This window comes from Scylla paramamosain, chromosome 35 (assembly GCF_035594125.1).
Source record: "Scylla paramamosain isolate STU-SP2022 chromosome 35, ASM3559412v1, whole genome shotgun sequence".
Lineage (NCBI taxonomy): Eukaryota > Metazoa > Arthropoda > Malacostraca > Decapoda > Portunidae > Scylla > Scylla paramamosain.
This window is the reverse complement of record NC_087185.1, coordinates 6,315,001-6,330,000: the sequence shown is the minus strand read 5'-3', so window position 1 is coordinate 6,330,000 and position 15,000 is coordinate 6,315,001. Positions and strand designations below refer to the sequence as shown.

The 15,000-nt window shown below is 43.6% G+C and overlaps 1 protein-coding gene across 10 annotated transcripts in view; it reads right to left on the bottom strand.

Moving 5' to 3' along the window:
* The window catches only part of LOC135090605 (uncharacterized), a 304,055-nt gene that overhangs the window by 156,485 nt on the left and 132,570 nt on the right, over window positions 1-15,000 (bottom strand). For all 10 annotated transcript variants that reach the window (XR_010262052.1, XM_063987509.1, XM_063987505.1 and 7 more), the window contains one exon: window positions 8,220-8,255. The gene's annotated coding sequence lies outside the window, so the exon portion shown is untranslated. The remainder of the gene's footprint in view (window positions 1-8,219; window positions 8,256-15,000) is intronic.

The following is a 15,000-nucleotide window of genomic DNA, read 5'->3' as shown; positions in this document are numbered from 1 at the left end:
AAGCAACACCTCTCCTCACCTTACCAAACCCTCAAAAAACTCACCACAACTTAAGGTAAGGTAAGATAAGGTAAAATAAGATAAGTTGAAGTCAAGTAAGGTTAGGTTAGGAAAGATTAGGTTACCAAACAACACCTCTACGAAACCTACCAAACCTTCACGAAACTCACCGTCTTAGACTTAAGGTAAGTGGGATAAGGTAAGATAAAGTAAAGTAAGATTAGGTTAGGTAAGGTAAGGTTAGGTTAGGTTAGGTTAGGTTAGGTTAGGTAATGTTAGGTTAGGTTAGGTTAGGTTAGGTAAGGTAAGGTAAGGTTAGGTTAGGTTAGGTTAGGTTAGGTTAGGTTAGGTTAGGTAATGTTAGGTTAGGTTAGGTTAGGTTAGGTTAGATTAGGTAAGGTTAGGTTAGGTTAGGTTAGGTTAGGTTAGGTTAGGTTAGGTTAGGTAAGGTAAAGTAAGGTAAGGTTAGGTTAGGTTAGGTAAGATTATCCTACCAAACCTTCATAAAACTCGTCACCACAACCACTCTAGTCTGCACTGGTACCCTCGTCCTGTAGTCTTTCCCTCCTGCTCCTCTCCTTGGGCAGGCGAGCAATCAGCCTCACATGAGCGGGACCACTTTGCCGCACACACGCTCCCTCACTGCAGGTCCAGACAGAAACCAACCAATCACACATAAAAGCGGCCTCAGTTGGGGAATTCACGGTTGTCCAGTAAGGCTCCGTGTTCCCGTTCTCAGTTTTTTTCTCTCGTTTTTTGTCAGTGGGTATGAGCTGGTGAGTGACTCGATTAGCGCTCTCTCTCTCTCTCTCTCTCTCTCTCTCTCTCTCTCTCTCTCTCTCTCTCTCTCTCTCTCTCTCTCTCTCTCTCTCTCTCTCTCTCTCTCTCTCTCTCCTGTGTGGCTGGTTATGTATGGGTAAAGTGGTTTATTTAGCGAATGATTCTTGTTGTGTTTACTCATCTGTTCTTCTGTGTTTTCTTAGTGTCGTCATCGTGTCTGTGTGTATATGAGTGTGTTCCTTTGGGTTATTTTGTGGTATTCTTTTATTTTCATGGTCTCCTCGTTGTTATGACTGTCTCCGTGTAATGGTGGTGACGGTGATGGTGATGCTGATGATGATGCTATGGTTGTGAGTCTTGTTATAATGAAAATGGTGGTGGTAATGGTGGTGTGCGGTAAGGTAATGATACGAGCGATGATTGTGGGAATGGTGTAGAAATGGAAGATGACGTTTATGAGACAAGAGTGGAGGTAGTTGTGGTGATATAATGATGCAGTTTTTTTGTTTTTTTTATAGCAATAGTAGTGATGGTGGTGAACTGTGGCGCCTGCAAGAGTGGTAACGTTGGCTGTGATGGTGGTGGTGTGTCACTGGTGTTGACACTGTACTGGTACACCCTTGACACCGCGACTTTAACCTCTGCCTTATTTAGCAACTGCAAAGTGTGGCAGTAATGAGGTCATTAAGCCGCATGCAGCGACACACTCAAACACTACTTGTGTCGCCCAAGTCAGCTAATTAATACTCTTCTCATTTTTCCGTCACTCTCTCATTGTTGGAGTGCGAGGAGAGAGAGGCGCTCCAGCCACTCCACCTCAAGCCAGCCAGCCTCTCGGGGCCTCGCGCCACACACTAAGCGCCTCCCTCCTCCTGCAGGTGAAGGTCCTACGCTCCATGTAAATGTGGGACTCTTCAAGCCTCCGCCGCCCTCTCACCGTCCCGAGGGCCTCTCACGCCACCCTCATGACCGGAGATCAGACCGACTCTCCCTCTGACCTCAGTAGTAATAAGATACTTGAAAATAATCCTGAGTGCACCTCACCAATAGTCACTCCCAGAGGTACCGTGCTGGTGCCGCCCCTTCCCTCACCCCTGCAAGAGTGCCACGCCCCTCGTGTGTGTGTGTGTGTGTGTGTGTGTGTGTGTGTGTGTGTGTGTGTGTGTGTGTGTGTGTGTGTGTGTGTGTAATTTCACCTCTGAGGTTGCACCTTCCATTAGTGTTTGCAAGGAATAACGTTGGGAAAAATTTTACATTTAAATCTGCGTCAGCCCGGTCAGGATGAGAGTACACTTTCATGCTGACTTTCTCTCTCTCTCTCTCTCTCTCTCTCTCTCTCTCTCTCTCTCTCTCTCTCTCTCTCTCTCTCTCTCTCTCTCTCTCTCTCTCTCCATGTGTGTGTGTGTGTGTGTGTGTGTGTGTGTGTGTGTGTGTGTGTGTGTGTGTGTGTGTGTGTGTGTGTGTGTGTGTGTGTGTGTGTGTGTGTGTGTGCGCGCGCGTGCACGCACGCTATTCATTCATGCATATACAAACAAACAGACACACACACACACACACACACACACACACACACACACACACACACACACACACACACACACACACACACACACACTGCACTCACTAAGGAATTTCAAGGTACAGGCTACAATATCTCTGTACTTCTTTACCCCCCCACCCCCCCGGCGTCGCACACTACATACGGCCTCTTAGTGCCATTAGGTTTTTAAGCCTCACCCCCGAGGCGCCGATGAAGTTTGGAGCAAAGCTTGTATTAGCCTAATGGAACTGTCAGCTGAGCTTTGCGCGCGCCCCTTACCCTTACCGCTAAACTCATTAAAACACCCAAGACATGCAATTAAGTTTTTGAATGGAAAGCCTAACAGCCAATCAGCAACTGTCTAAAAGTATAAAATAGCCAATCAGGAGCGCGGACACAAAGGTTTTCGGCAAAAGAACATAAGCCCTTGATAAGATTTAATTACAAGGGAATCGTGTTAAAAGTTGTTCCTTTCCTGGGGAAAATGTCATTTTCTTGCGACCTTTAGTCACTAGCCCGAGCCGGAACTATTGCAAGAATTTCCTCTCGCCTCGCGCCATGCTTCGGCCCTCAAAGTTTTTTCTCGGTTATTTACGGCGGCGAGTGTGAGTGACCGAAGCCAATAGGTCGGCGGGCGGCGGAGGGGCGGCGGAGGGGCGTGAAGGGGGACGCGAGGGTGAGGGAAGGGAACGATACTGAGGGTGGGGGAGGGAATGGGTGAGGAAGGGGAATGAGGGAAAGGGCGAAAGAGTTGGGGGGAGGGGGGCGTGACCGAAACATGTGAGACGGAAAAAAGTGAGCCTCTGGTGTAGGTCGGCCCATTGATCAATTACAACGGAAATTGAAGCTTAGAGGCTTCCAATTTATTCTGGTCCCCCAGAAATTACATTTTTATATTGCTTAATCTGGTTAATCCTTTACAAATGAGTGTGTACGGGACTCCTGAAGCAATTTATCTGTGGCGTGTGCCCGGTCGGCAGGCAGGCTCCGCGGCGGCCTTAATGCCACCAATATTATGACATAAATTTCCCGCACTAATCCCCGGGTATTAATTACCTGCCGTGTTAGCGGAGAAAATAACTAGCCTGCTTTCCTTTGTCTCCCGCGCGGCGGCGGAACCAATTAGTGGGGGTTTATTCCCTCCATTACTTACTGCCGCCGGGAGTGACCGCGGCGCCTCCGCCTTGCGATTCTTTACTTTACGTGGACGGCTGTGTCAGGGGGCGAACACCCCTTGTACACACACTGGCGGGGAGCCCCAGGGTGTGGGTGAGTCGTGCCAGCCGCTCGTGCAGTTATGTCAAGCGGCTAATAAAAATGGTGATTAGGTAATTTCACCAAGTCGATCACTATGACGGGCTGCTGTGATTGGCTGGTGAGTGCTGCCGCTCAGAGCCGCACGAACCACCGGCTCACAATTACTTGATAAATTAACTGCAGCATAACATTTGCCGAACATATGAAACAAAAAGCTGGATACTCATTAGTAGCGCGACGCCAGACAATCCATCAAAGTCTCTAATCACGCTTATTACATATTCCAGCTGGTAAAGGAAATGTGAGGGAAGAGTCCAGTTAGCTAAATTGGGTGTGCGTGTTCGTGTGTGTGTGTGTGTGTGTGTGTAGACTGTTTGCCGAGCCCCGTGTGCGTGAGGGAGTGCGGGCTCGGGCGTGTGCACAGTGTGACAGAAGGCAACACCATCAGCAGGGATTTAAGGCAGCGTGAGGGTGAGGATTACGAGGACGCTGCGAGATCACCCTTTATCTACGGGAGGCGAGGACCGCACCACGCCACGCCACGCCGCCACCTTCACACACACACACACACACACACACACACACACACACACATAGCAAAATGACGCACGCACTAATGTTATTTCAATGAAGGCATGGTTTTCTTTCACCACTACGACTACACACACACGCACAAACACACGTTCCCTCGTCACCACAAATGAAGAGCGTGATGCGGCTCCCTCCTGGCTACTGACTGAACAGGACGACATTCATAATTGCCCATCTCGGCCTCATTCCCGCACCTCACTCCTTGTACTCGTCTCATTTCTTCCCCACCACCCGCCCTGACCCCTTCCCGGCCCCGTCAGTGCCCCCGGCGTGCCTTGCTTGGGACAGAGAGCGCAGCGTGACACTCACAATGGCCTTCCTTCCTCCCACGGTAACGTAAATTAAGTGTGTTGTTTGGCGCGGCCGACCCAGCAACCCACGCGGTGGCTTCATCACACTCACGGTGGGGCATCGGTGGCAGGTATTATGTCTGGCGGTGAGGGGAGGCAGGGAGGGCCGCGGGAGAGGGAGGGTGAGAGAGAGAGGGTCGCGGGAGGGAAGGAACAGGGGGAGGTGTGGAGGTGATGGGGAGGCAGGGAGGACCACGGGAGAGGGAGTGAGAGGGAGGGGTTAAGAGAGAGAGGGTCGCGGGAGGGAGAGAAGAGGAGGGAGAAGTGTGGAGGAGAGGGGTGCTGGAGGGAGTAAGGGGGGTGAGAGGGGGTAAGAGGGAGAGGGTCGCGGGGAGGAAGGGGAGAGAGGAAGAAGTGTGGTGGAGAGGGGAGCTGGAGGAGGGCTTTGTGGTTGAGGGGAGAAGGTAAGAGGGGAGGGAGGGAAGGAAGAGGAACAGAGGAAGGAGGCAGCTGGAGCGGGAGGGAAAGGAAGGACAGAGGAGAAGGAGCAGAAAGAGGAGGAGGAGGAGGAGGAGGAGGAGGAGGAGGAGGAGGAGGAGGAGGAGGAGGAGGAGGAGAAGGAGGAGGAGGAGTGATGGGAAGGAGTAAAAAGGGCAGTGAGAATGGAGAGAGAGAGAGAGAGAGAGAGAGAGAGAGAGAGATGAATGGGAGAAGGAAGAAATGGGAAATAGGGAGAAAGGAGGAAAAGAGAGAGGAGGAAAGAAGAGAGTGAATGAGTAAAGCTGGAAGGATGGAAGGAGGAAGTGAGGAGAGGAGGAAAGGACAAGGAAGATGGAGGGTAGTGGAGGGAGGAAGAGACAGAGAGATGGAGAGAGAGCAAGGCCAGTGGAGGGGAAGAGGAAGAGAGAGAAGAGAGGGGGAAGTCCATGGCGGAAGGGAGTGAGAATGGAGGAGGGAAGAGAGAGAGGAAGGGGGAGAGAAAAAGAGAAAGGGGCAGTGAAACAGACACGACAAAGGGAGGGGGAGAAAGGAAGGAGAGAAAGTATAGTGCAAATGGAGAAGGAAGAGATGCAATGAGAGAAAAGGTGAATGGAGGAAGAACAAGGGGAACGAGGGGAAGGGAGGGAATGATGGAGTAAGCAAGGAGGAGAAGACTGAGGGGAAGTGAGGGGAAGAGAAGCAACGCAGAGAGGGAGGAGGTGCAACTGTGACGGGAGTGAAAAACGGAGCAATGAAGGGAACTGCGGGGAGGCGATAGGGCAGCACAGAAGAGTTAATAATAAAAGGGGGAACGGCGGGACGGAGGGAATAAAACAGGGAGGAACAGGGATCACTGGAAGGGAAAGTTACGGGAGACTGAAGGGAAAATGAGGTAGTTTGAATGAAAGTAGACATTTGCTATTACTTCACTAGGATGCCAAGATGCCCTTTACTTTGTGTCTATTGAAGTCTTCTGTGTTTCTTGGCGAGCCGCTGAGTAGAGTTATGAAAGCAAACTCCTTCACTGGAACACAACCTGACACTGGTGAAAATTATGAAGTGTTCCACGGATAAGGATTGATTAGGTTGATGAGCTGATACTATGTCCCCTGCACCAACGTGATTATGTGGCGTCGAAAATAATATAAAAACTCAAACTTGTAAAATAATTCCAGAAAACACAACGAAATATATCAAAACACAAGCGATTTAGAAGATGAAAACTAAATAAAAGAACTAAAAGAAAGGAACAACGCGATTATATGGCGTCAAAAGTAATATAAAAACTAAAAATTCTTGTTAAATAATTCCAGAAAATAACAAAATATATGAAAGTACAAGTAATTTAGAGGATGAAAACAAAATAAGAGAACTAAAAGAAAACAAGGTGTGACCATACGAGGCAAGAGATAAGTGATGAGCTATCGTGGGGATAAAGAAAAGGAAGAGAAGGAGCAGCAACACTAACAAGACGCTAAGTAGAAAAGATAAATACAAAGAAGAAAGCGAAGAATATAACAACAAAAATTAAACTACTACACACCAATGAAGTAAAAAATAATTAATAATACGTTATAAACAGGAATAAAAACAACATTGAAGACAAGGCGAAAAACTTGAAGCAAAATATAAATAATGAAATAATGAAATAACAAAGAAAAAGAAAATTAGATAAAAGTAGATCATAAGACGCCTGCAAATAATAATGAAACCAAATACGTTCGGACATCACACGAGCCGCATCCTGAAAAAAAAAGGACTCCAATCAAAGACTCATCAAAAGCATCAAAAACTCATTAATAGTGTACCTTAAAGCGAAACATTAAATTCAATTAGATTACTGGATACCCACGGAAAGAAATCGAGCCACATAGAAAAAAAATATAATCTAATTTTCATCAAAAGAATGAAATACTCAATAATAGTTTAGGACGTTGAAGAGACACGCTAGCGGTGAATTGCGTAATACACCTGGAAAGGATCATGAGGAGAGGAACAAGATGACTTCCTCTTTGTAACTCACATCATAACATCAAATGACTTCCTGAATTCACACCATACCACAAAATGACTTTCTCTCTTAATAAACTATAACACCAAATTTCCAAGCGCACACAACACCATCAAGTGACTTCCCTTCTTAACCCTTTCACTGCGGTATGTAGCAATTCACTGCACTAAAACCGATGTATAGAATCTTTATAAGCATCTATATAAAAGAAAAAATAAATAAATAAAAAGGAATAGATTTTGCAATCTCTAGGCAGCACAATGTTTGGAGATGGCTAAGGAACAAGTAAAGACGTCTCAGAGTGGTTAGTGATTGAGGAAAGATGTGCCAAATAGAAGTGAAAGGGTTAACACACACCATAGTTCCATATTTCAAGACTCAAATTTTGGTTCTTTTGCGTCTTTCCTTCACAAACTGTCATCCTTGTGGGCCTCTTTCATTTTTATTATTCATTTATTTGATTATTATTATTTTTTTTTATCTTTTGTAACCCTTGGCCACAGCCTCTTACATAAAAAGAAAACATAAGACTTGCCCTCTAAACACATACCGCATTATCAAACGACTTTCTCTCTTAGCACACACCATAAAAATCTTAATTAATACACCATAACATGAAATTAATTCCTCTCTTAACGCACCACAACACCAACTTCCTCTCTTAACACACACCATAACACCATCACCCTCTTAACACACACCATAACACCATCACCCTCTTAACACACACCATAACACCAGCACCCTCTTAACACACACCATAACACCAGCACCCTCTAACACACACCATAACACCGACTCTCTCTTAACACACACCATAACACCATCACCCTCTAACACACACCATAACACCATCACCCTCTAACACACACCATAACACCATCACCCTCTAACACACACCATAACACCATCACCCTCTTAACACACACCATAACACCATCACCCTCTTAACACACACCATAACACCATCACCCTCTTAACACACACCATAACACCATCACCCTCTTAACACACACCATAACACCATCACCTTCTAACACACACCATAACACCGGCTCTCTCTTAACACACACCATAACACCATCACCCTCTAACACACACCATAACACCGGCTCCCTCTCTTAACACACACCACAATGCAAACCAAACACATTCACACGACCACCCTGACTGAAACACAAACCCGACACACAAGAGGCACAGAATGAAGAGTTGAAGAGACGAGACAATTCATAATCCAACACAAAAACAACACATTAGCAACACTTACGTGGCGGACAATCTCTTCATCTCATCGCAACTCAATCTAAAAAAAAGATAAACCAAAATAACAAAAGAATATATTTTAACACACCATATATTTTTTCCCTGATAAAGTATTCAATTGATAAAGTGATGATGGCAGAAGATGAGGGAAAGAAGGAAGGGGGATGGAGAGGGAGAGAGGGTGGGAGTCTTCATTAAGGGAGGGGAATAGTGAGAGGGGGTAGTGAGGGAGAGACGATTAGAAGTCCTCTTTTTGTGGTCTGGTGAAGGGGAAAAGACGCCAAATTTGATCGATTCATTGATCCCGCTCTTCATGTCCGATGGGAAAGAGATGCAGACTAATTTCCCTTCCTCTTTGTTCACCCATTTCGTTCATCTTTTTCCCCATTTTTTTTCTTTTTTTTTTATGAAATACTGGTTTTTTTTTTCTTTGAGCGTTAACACCTGAATTATTTTTTTTTCCTCTCTATCCTCTTTTCTCTTTTTTTTTCTTTCTTCTTTGTCCTTTTTTTTCTTTCTGTTGTTTATGTTTTCCTGTGTTCACATTTGAGTTTTCTTTGTTCTTTTTATCTTTTGCTACTTTTCTTTCTATCTTCCTTTTCTTTTCTTATTTTTCTCTCTTCTTTGCCCACTTATTTTTTTCATGCTTTCCCATGTAAACATCTAAATTATCTAGGGTCATCTTTTTTTTCCTTTTCTCTCTATCCTACTATCTCTTTCTTCCCTTTTTCTCTTTTCTTCCTTCTTCTCGGCCACCTTTTTATTCTTTCTTCCTGTTCTCTATATCCTTCCTTTCCTTTCGTTTCCTCGGCCTAACTTTTTCTCTTTTCTTCCCTCTTCTTCTTTGCATTATTTTTCTTTCTTTTTTACGTTCTACTTCGTTAACATCTTACATAACCTTTATTCTCTTCCTCTTTATCTCATCTCTTCCTATTTATGTTTTCTTGTCCTTCTTTTCCTCTCTTCTACCTTTTCTTTTCCCATGTAACATCTAATTAAAGTCTCGTATTGTCCTTATTTCTCCCTCGTGTTCTCTTTTTCCTTCTTTTACACTTGCTTACAAAGGGATTTGATTCGCTTTTCCTTATATATTTTCTTGCCACTTTCGAGTTCGGAACTTTTTTCGGCGTCTTCGGTTTCCTTTCCGTACCTCTGCCTCGGACTTCTTGCCTGTCCACCCAACTCCAGGCACTTCTGTCTGTGCGTCTCTCTGTCAGTCTATCTGTGTGTCTGTGTATGTGTCTGTCTCTTGAGGCCTGCCTGTCGATGCCTGTCTGTCGATGTCTGTCTGTCGATGTCTCTCTCTCTCTCTCTCTCTCTCTCTCTCTCTCTCTCTCTCTCTCTCTCTCTCTCTCTCTCTCTCTCTCTCTCTCTCTCTCTCTCTCTCCCCTTCACTCTGTCTGTCTGTTACTTACATATGCATTTGTCTGTTACTGTCTATCTTCGTCTCTCTCTCTCTCTCTCTCTCTCTCTCTCTCTCTCTCTCTCTCTCTCTCTCTCTCTCTCTCTCTCTCTCTCTCTCTCTCTCTCTCTCTCTCTCTCTCTGGGTCCAGCACAATATCGGCTGATGAGCAATCAAGTGGCCGGAGTTTAATCAGGAGGATTGTGATGCGGGCGCAGCAACCTGATTAAATTGGAGCCGCTGATTGGCAACATTCACGTCAAATCAACGACCATTATGAGCCACGGTCTAGCCACAATGTGCGTCTGATGACTTCGCATGACCTGCATAAACGAGCGACTGTGTACTTACCAAGTCCTACACGGAAAGGGGCGGCTCACAGGCAAGACGTTGACAGCCTCCTACACCTCCTTCTATGTATCCTTCACCCCCTCCTCTTCCTCCTCCTCCTCCTGCTCCTCCTGCTCGTCGACTAGGTGGAAATGGAGTAGCCCTGGAGGTGTTAGGTATGTGCTGACGCCTCTATTGGTCCGGGAAGCTGGTGTGTGGTAGTGGTCTGTGTATGGCTTGAGAAGAAGGTGGTGGTGGTGGTGGAGGAAGATGAGGAGAGATGGTGGTAGTGGAGAAGTGGCGATAGTGGTGGAATAGGAGAGGTGGAGGTAATCGAGGAAGAGGACGTACGGGGAAATAAGGAGGTGAAAATGGAGCAAAAAATGAGAACGGTGAAGACAAGGAAGACGAGGAGAATTAGAAGTGTGAGGACGTGGAGGGCGAGAGGGAGAATGGCGAGGACAAGGACGAGGAAGAGAAGGAGAAAGAAACAGAATACAGAGTACCAATGAGGAACGATGAAAGAAAAATAGTTATGTAAGAAAAAAGATGAGAATATTGCAAAGAATCATTAAATATTCTGTAAAACTCTCTCTCTCTCTCTCTCTCTCTCTCTCTCTCTCTCTCTCTCTCTCTCTCTCTCTCTCTCTCTCTCTCTCTCTCTCTCTCTCTCTCTCTCTCTCTCTCTCTCTCTCTCTCTCGTCACCCTTCTTTACCCTTGCCTTATATCGTCACCTTGCACCCTCACAAACACCACACCCTATCTTCACCTTTCCACGCCCTCACACACCTGTCCCAGCACTCTCCCCTTCGCCTGTCTTCCCTTCAGAGTTAACATCGGCGGGAAAAGGAAGAGCAAAGTGCATAGCGTTGTTCTATAATAAAGTTTTAATTGTATATTTTATGGTTCCAAATTGTGGGTCGCCTAACATATTCCTGATTTTCTTCACATATTTTTGTTTTTTTTCCTGTCCTTGTTGCAGTGATTTGTCAAGCATGATGGAAGTTAAATGTTGTCACTTTATTAATTCACAACTAATGGAGAGTAAAGAATAAATGTTATTGTTTTTTCTTTAAAGCAGTTATAAGGTATATATAATTTCTTGAGCAGAATGAAAACGGAAAATAATAATATGCTTTAACAGAAGACACAAAGATCAGTGTTTCGAGTGGAAATGTGACACAAGGAAGGATATTACTTTTAGGTATGATAAAGAGAAAGATCGCTGCTTTACGTAGAAATATGATAAAACATAAGATACTTTTAAAGCAGAACTAGGACAAAGATTAAAGACTTTTATGACAGAAATAAGACAAAGATGCGAATGTTTTCTCTTAGAAATAATAAGACTAAGATTACATATTGTTATTTAAGAGGAAACACAACTAAGAACTAAGAAGATAAAGAACAGATTATTTTCAAGTGGAAAAAACAAAGATGGAAATTTTTATTCAAGACAAATAACTTTTTTTTTTTTCTTGTTGCATACAATATACGCGTCGATCGTGTAATTTCACAATGTATTTTCTTTCGTTTAGATTTTCTCCGTTTTTATTTATTTATTTTTTATTCATTTATTTTTTTGCCAAGCATTAAGTAACCAAGATGGCGTCAGTACATTCATTCACAGACCAACATATATTTGCATTTTTCTGAGACACAATATTAATGTTGATCGCGTAGTAATTCCTCGGTTTTAATCATAACACATCCCTGGACATGACTTTTTTTTAGATTAATCTGCCGCCGCCGACTTACTTCCTGCCTGGCCATCATGAACATTGCAACTCGTCTGGGTCTGCCAAAGTTTTCCAATTGAAATTCTGATATAAAAAAAAAAAAAGTCATTGGCAGGAGATTCTTCTTCCTGGATCGAAAACCTCGGAACGGAACAATTTTCGGGTCTGATGAGAAATAGCAGAGGCAAAGTTAGCAATGGGAGGGAAACAAACTGATCACAGCGACGGCGGCGGCGAGGCGACATGTGTGGGAGTCAATCAGGAGTTGGCTGCGGCTGTAAAAACGTGACATCCAAATCAAACTGAGTGAAGATAGCGAGCGAGGCGACCCTTGCAGGAGGTGCCGGCGGCGTCTTGATATTGGCAGGAAAGTGAGCATCGCATTCTCCAACGTTTCTGTGTCAGCAATGTTTAATAGGCTCGAGAGTTTATTGAGGTTTTCATGGATGTTTCTTCATAATTTTACTGATAATTCAACAGAAATTTTACGCGATCAGTAGGTGGAATATTGATTAGTCATGTTTGTGGGCTTTGAAAACAGTCATGAACGCCCACTCTTTAAGAATACAGATGTGACAGAGACTAAGAGCGAAATTTCCAAACATTTCGTCGCCCTCTCCTTTACACAGGCCGTGGTTAGGTTACTGATGTTTTCAAGGGTGTGTTCATAATTCTGGTGATATTTTAACATGAATTCCACACCATCAGAAATTAAAGCACGTGTGAAAAGCAGGGCAATAATATTTAGTATTTTAAAAACAGTCCTTCTTGGAAAGTAAAACCTTTGAGAATACGAACGAGAGAGACAGAAAGAGGCTGACAGACGAAGTACTAACAGGCTGCAGTATTTCCATCAGCACACTCATTCTGGAAATACTCTCGCACTCTACTGTATATGTTTTGGATCGAAGCGACAATCTCATTCACGAGGAGTTTCCAATTAAGTGGGGAAGTGATACGCTGCCGCCTCAAAGAAACGGGAAATCACGCGTCAGGTGTCATTCAGCTTATCTTGCTAGGAAATTAAACACTAAAAACTTCACTAGCAATCACAAGCGGGGGCGCGCGCACCTGTCCCCAGTGTGTCTGTTGCAGGGAAACTTGTGTGTGGACAGCGGCGCCTCCTCTCGCTCAAAGGAACAGTAGTCCTTTACAGAGGTCCTTCACACAGGTCCTTTCCACTTTCCTTCAATTCTCACTGCCAGAGTTTATCCGGATGAAAACCTTTTACGAGACTTCGGCCGACCAGTGGACAAAGAAGGCAAAAGAGGAGGAGTAAGAGCAAGAGGGAAGGAGAGGGAGGGATATTCTTGATCTTCCCATTAAATTGATCTTCTTTTCTCGGGTCCATAAAGAGGTTTTGCTGATGCGCCTCTCAAGGGACACCAATTATGCCACTAATCAATATTTTTGCTTCTCTTTAGGTCTTCCTCTAACTACGAGATGAAAGGAGCACCGTAACGAAGACTCTTAATCGCTGTCTAAAAAGGAACGCCGAAATAAAGGTTCTTTTAAGGAATAAGACAAGGAATAAAAATTGCTTTTAGGAAATAAGGAAAATAAGAGGAATGACAGATTTTTTAAGGGAATATGAAAAATATTTCTTCCAAAGCGAAAAATATGAAAGAATACAGGATTGTAAGAAGGAATAAAAAATATTAGTATTTTAAAGGACGAATGTGATCAATACGTAAGAGAGTACTTTTAAGGAAGAATAATACAAGTAAATATTTTAAGAAAGATAAGAAAAACTTAGATAAAAAAAGAATACTACTTTAGAGAGAAGTAAGACAAAGCTCGCAATGCCATTAAAACATTAAGGTCAATATTATATAAAAAAAAAAAAATCTACAAATCACAAACCCTTGATAAGAACACCTGCTTCCGTCACTCGCTAACCAGCAACGTGACTTGAGGTAATCCCTCCTTACAATGTGTGATATAATTCCACAACACGTACTCATCATACCAAAAATCTTCTTGTGTAAAAAAGAAAGAAAAAAAAAACCTTGAAAGCTCGCCAGACTTTGGAAAGTACCTAGAAATAAACTTAATCCCTAAGAAAAACTTACGAAACAAGATTAAATACACCTATCCACTTTATATGAAAACTAAAAACTACTACATCCCCGTAAAAGAAAACGTCAAAAATCCTCTTAAAAGCATAAAACAAATTGGCACGCACCTTGAAATGTTAAGTAAATCCCTGAAAACCTTCACAATGTAGCACGAACTATTATATTCCTGCAAAAGAAAACGTAAAAAAATTCCCCTTGAAAGCGTGCCAGAAGCTATAACGTCTCCCTCTTGAATTCAACTTGAACCGCATCACCGCCTCCTCTTTCCCTCTTCATCATGTCCTTCCCATCCTCTTCCTCTTCCTCTTCTGCATCCGCAACCTCTTCCAACTTGCCAGCTAATGTTGTCGGCTGAATGGATTGGGAATTGCAAACTTTCCTACTGAGACTGACAAGGACTTTATTGAACTTGCCAATGACGTCGGGAAGAGTAGCGGCGGGTGACTGCTGAAGTGTAGGGTGGTGGTGGTGGTGGTGGTGGTGGTGGTGGTGGTGGTGGTGAGGGAGGTGAAAGGTGAAAATTAATGTTGACTGAGCAGGTGAGAATTTATTTATTTTTTTTACTAATATATTTTTCTTGCTACCACTTTACTATATTTCATGTACTACTACTACTACTACTACAACTACTACTACTACTACCATTAGTACTTCCACTAGTAATACTAATACTACTTCCACCACACACGCACACACACACACACACACACAAGAACCAACGAAAAAAAAACAATAAAAATAAAAAGAGAAGGAAAGAAAAAAAAACACGACTTATGAAGAGAAAGGAAAAAAGCAGCTGGGAATATAAATGATTCTGGATTCATTACGATTACGGTTTTACGCTTAAGACAAATTGAATTCAGATCATTATTTCATTTGCTCTCACACGCAGACTCTGGAGTTGGGAAAGCTATTTATCAAGCGTGTCTGAGTGTGACGGGCCAAGCGCTTTTACGTGACAGTGACGCCAAGATAAACGTAACAGGGTAGAAGCTGCACAGGTAGAGAGATTAGACTGGTAGATTATGTACTTTGAGGGATGACTTAAGAAATACAAGTAGATTAAGTGTGATGAATTAATGAATGAATGAATGATTTAGACGCTCCTCAATAATGCGTTCAGGTAAATATGAATGATTATAGGTGATAGGAATAGATATAATACATATTAAGAATTCATACATATACGTGGATTTCTGTATTTGTCTCCACAGTTATTTTTTTTTTTTCTTAAG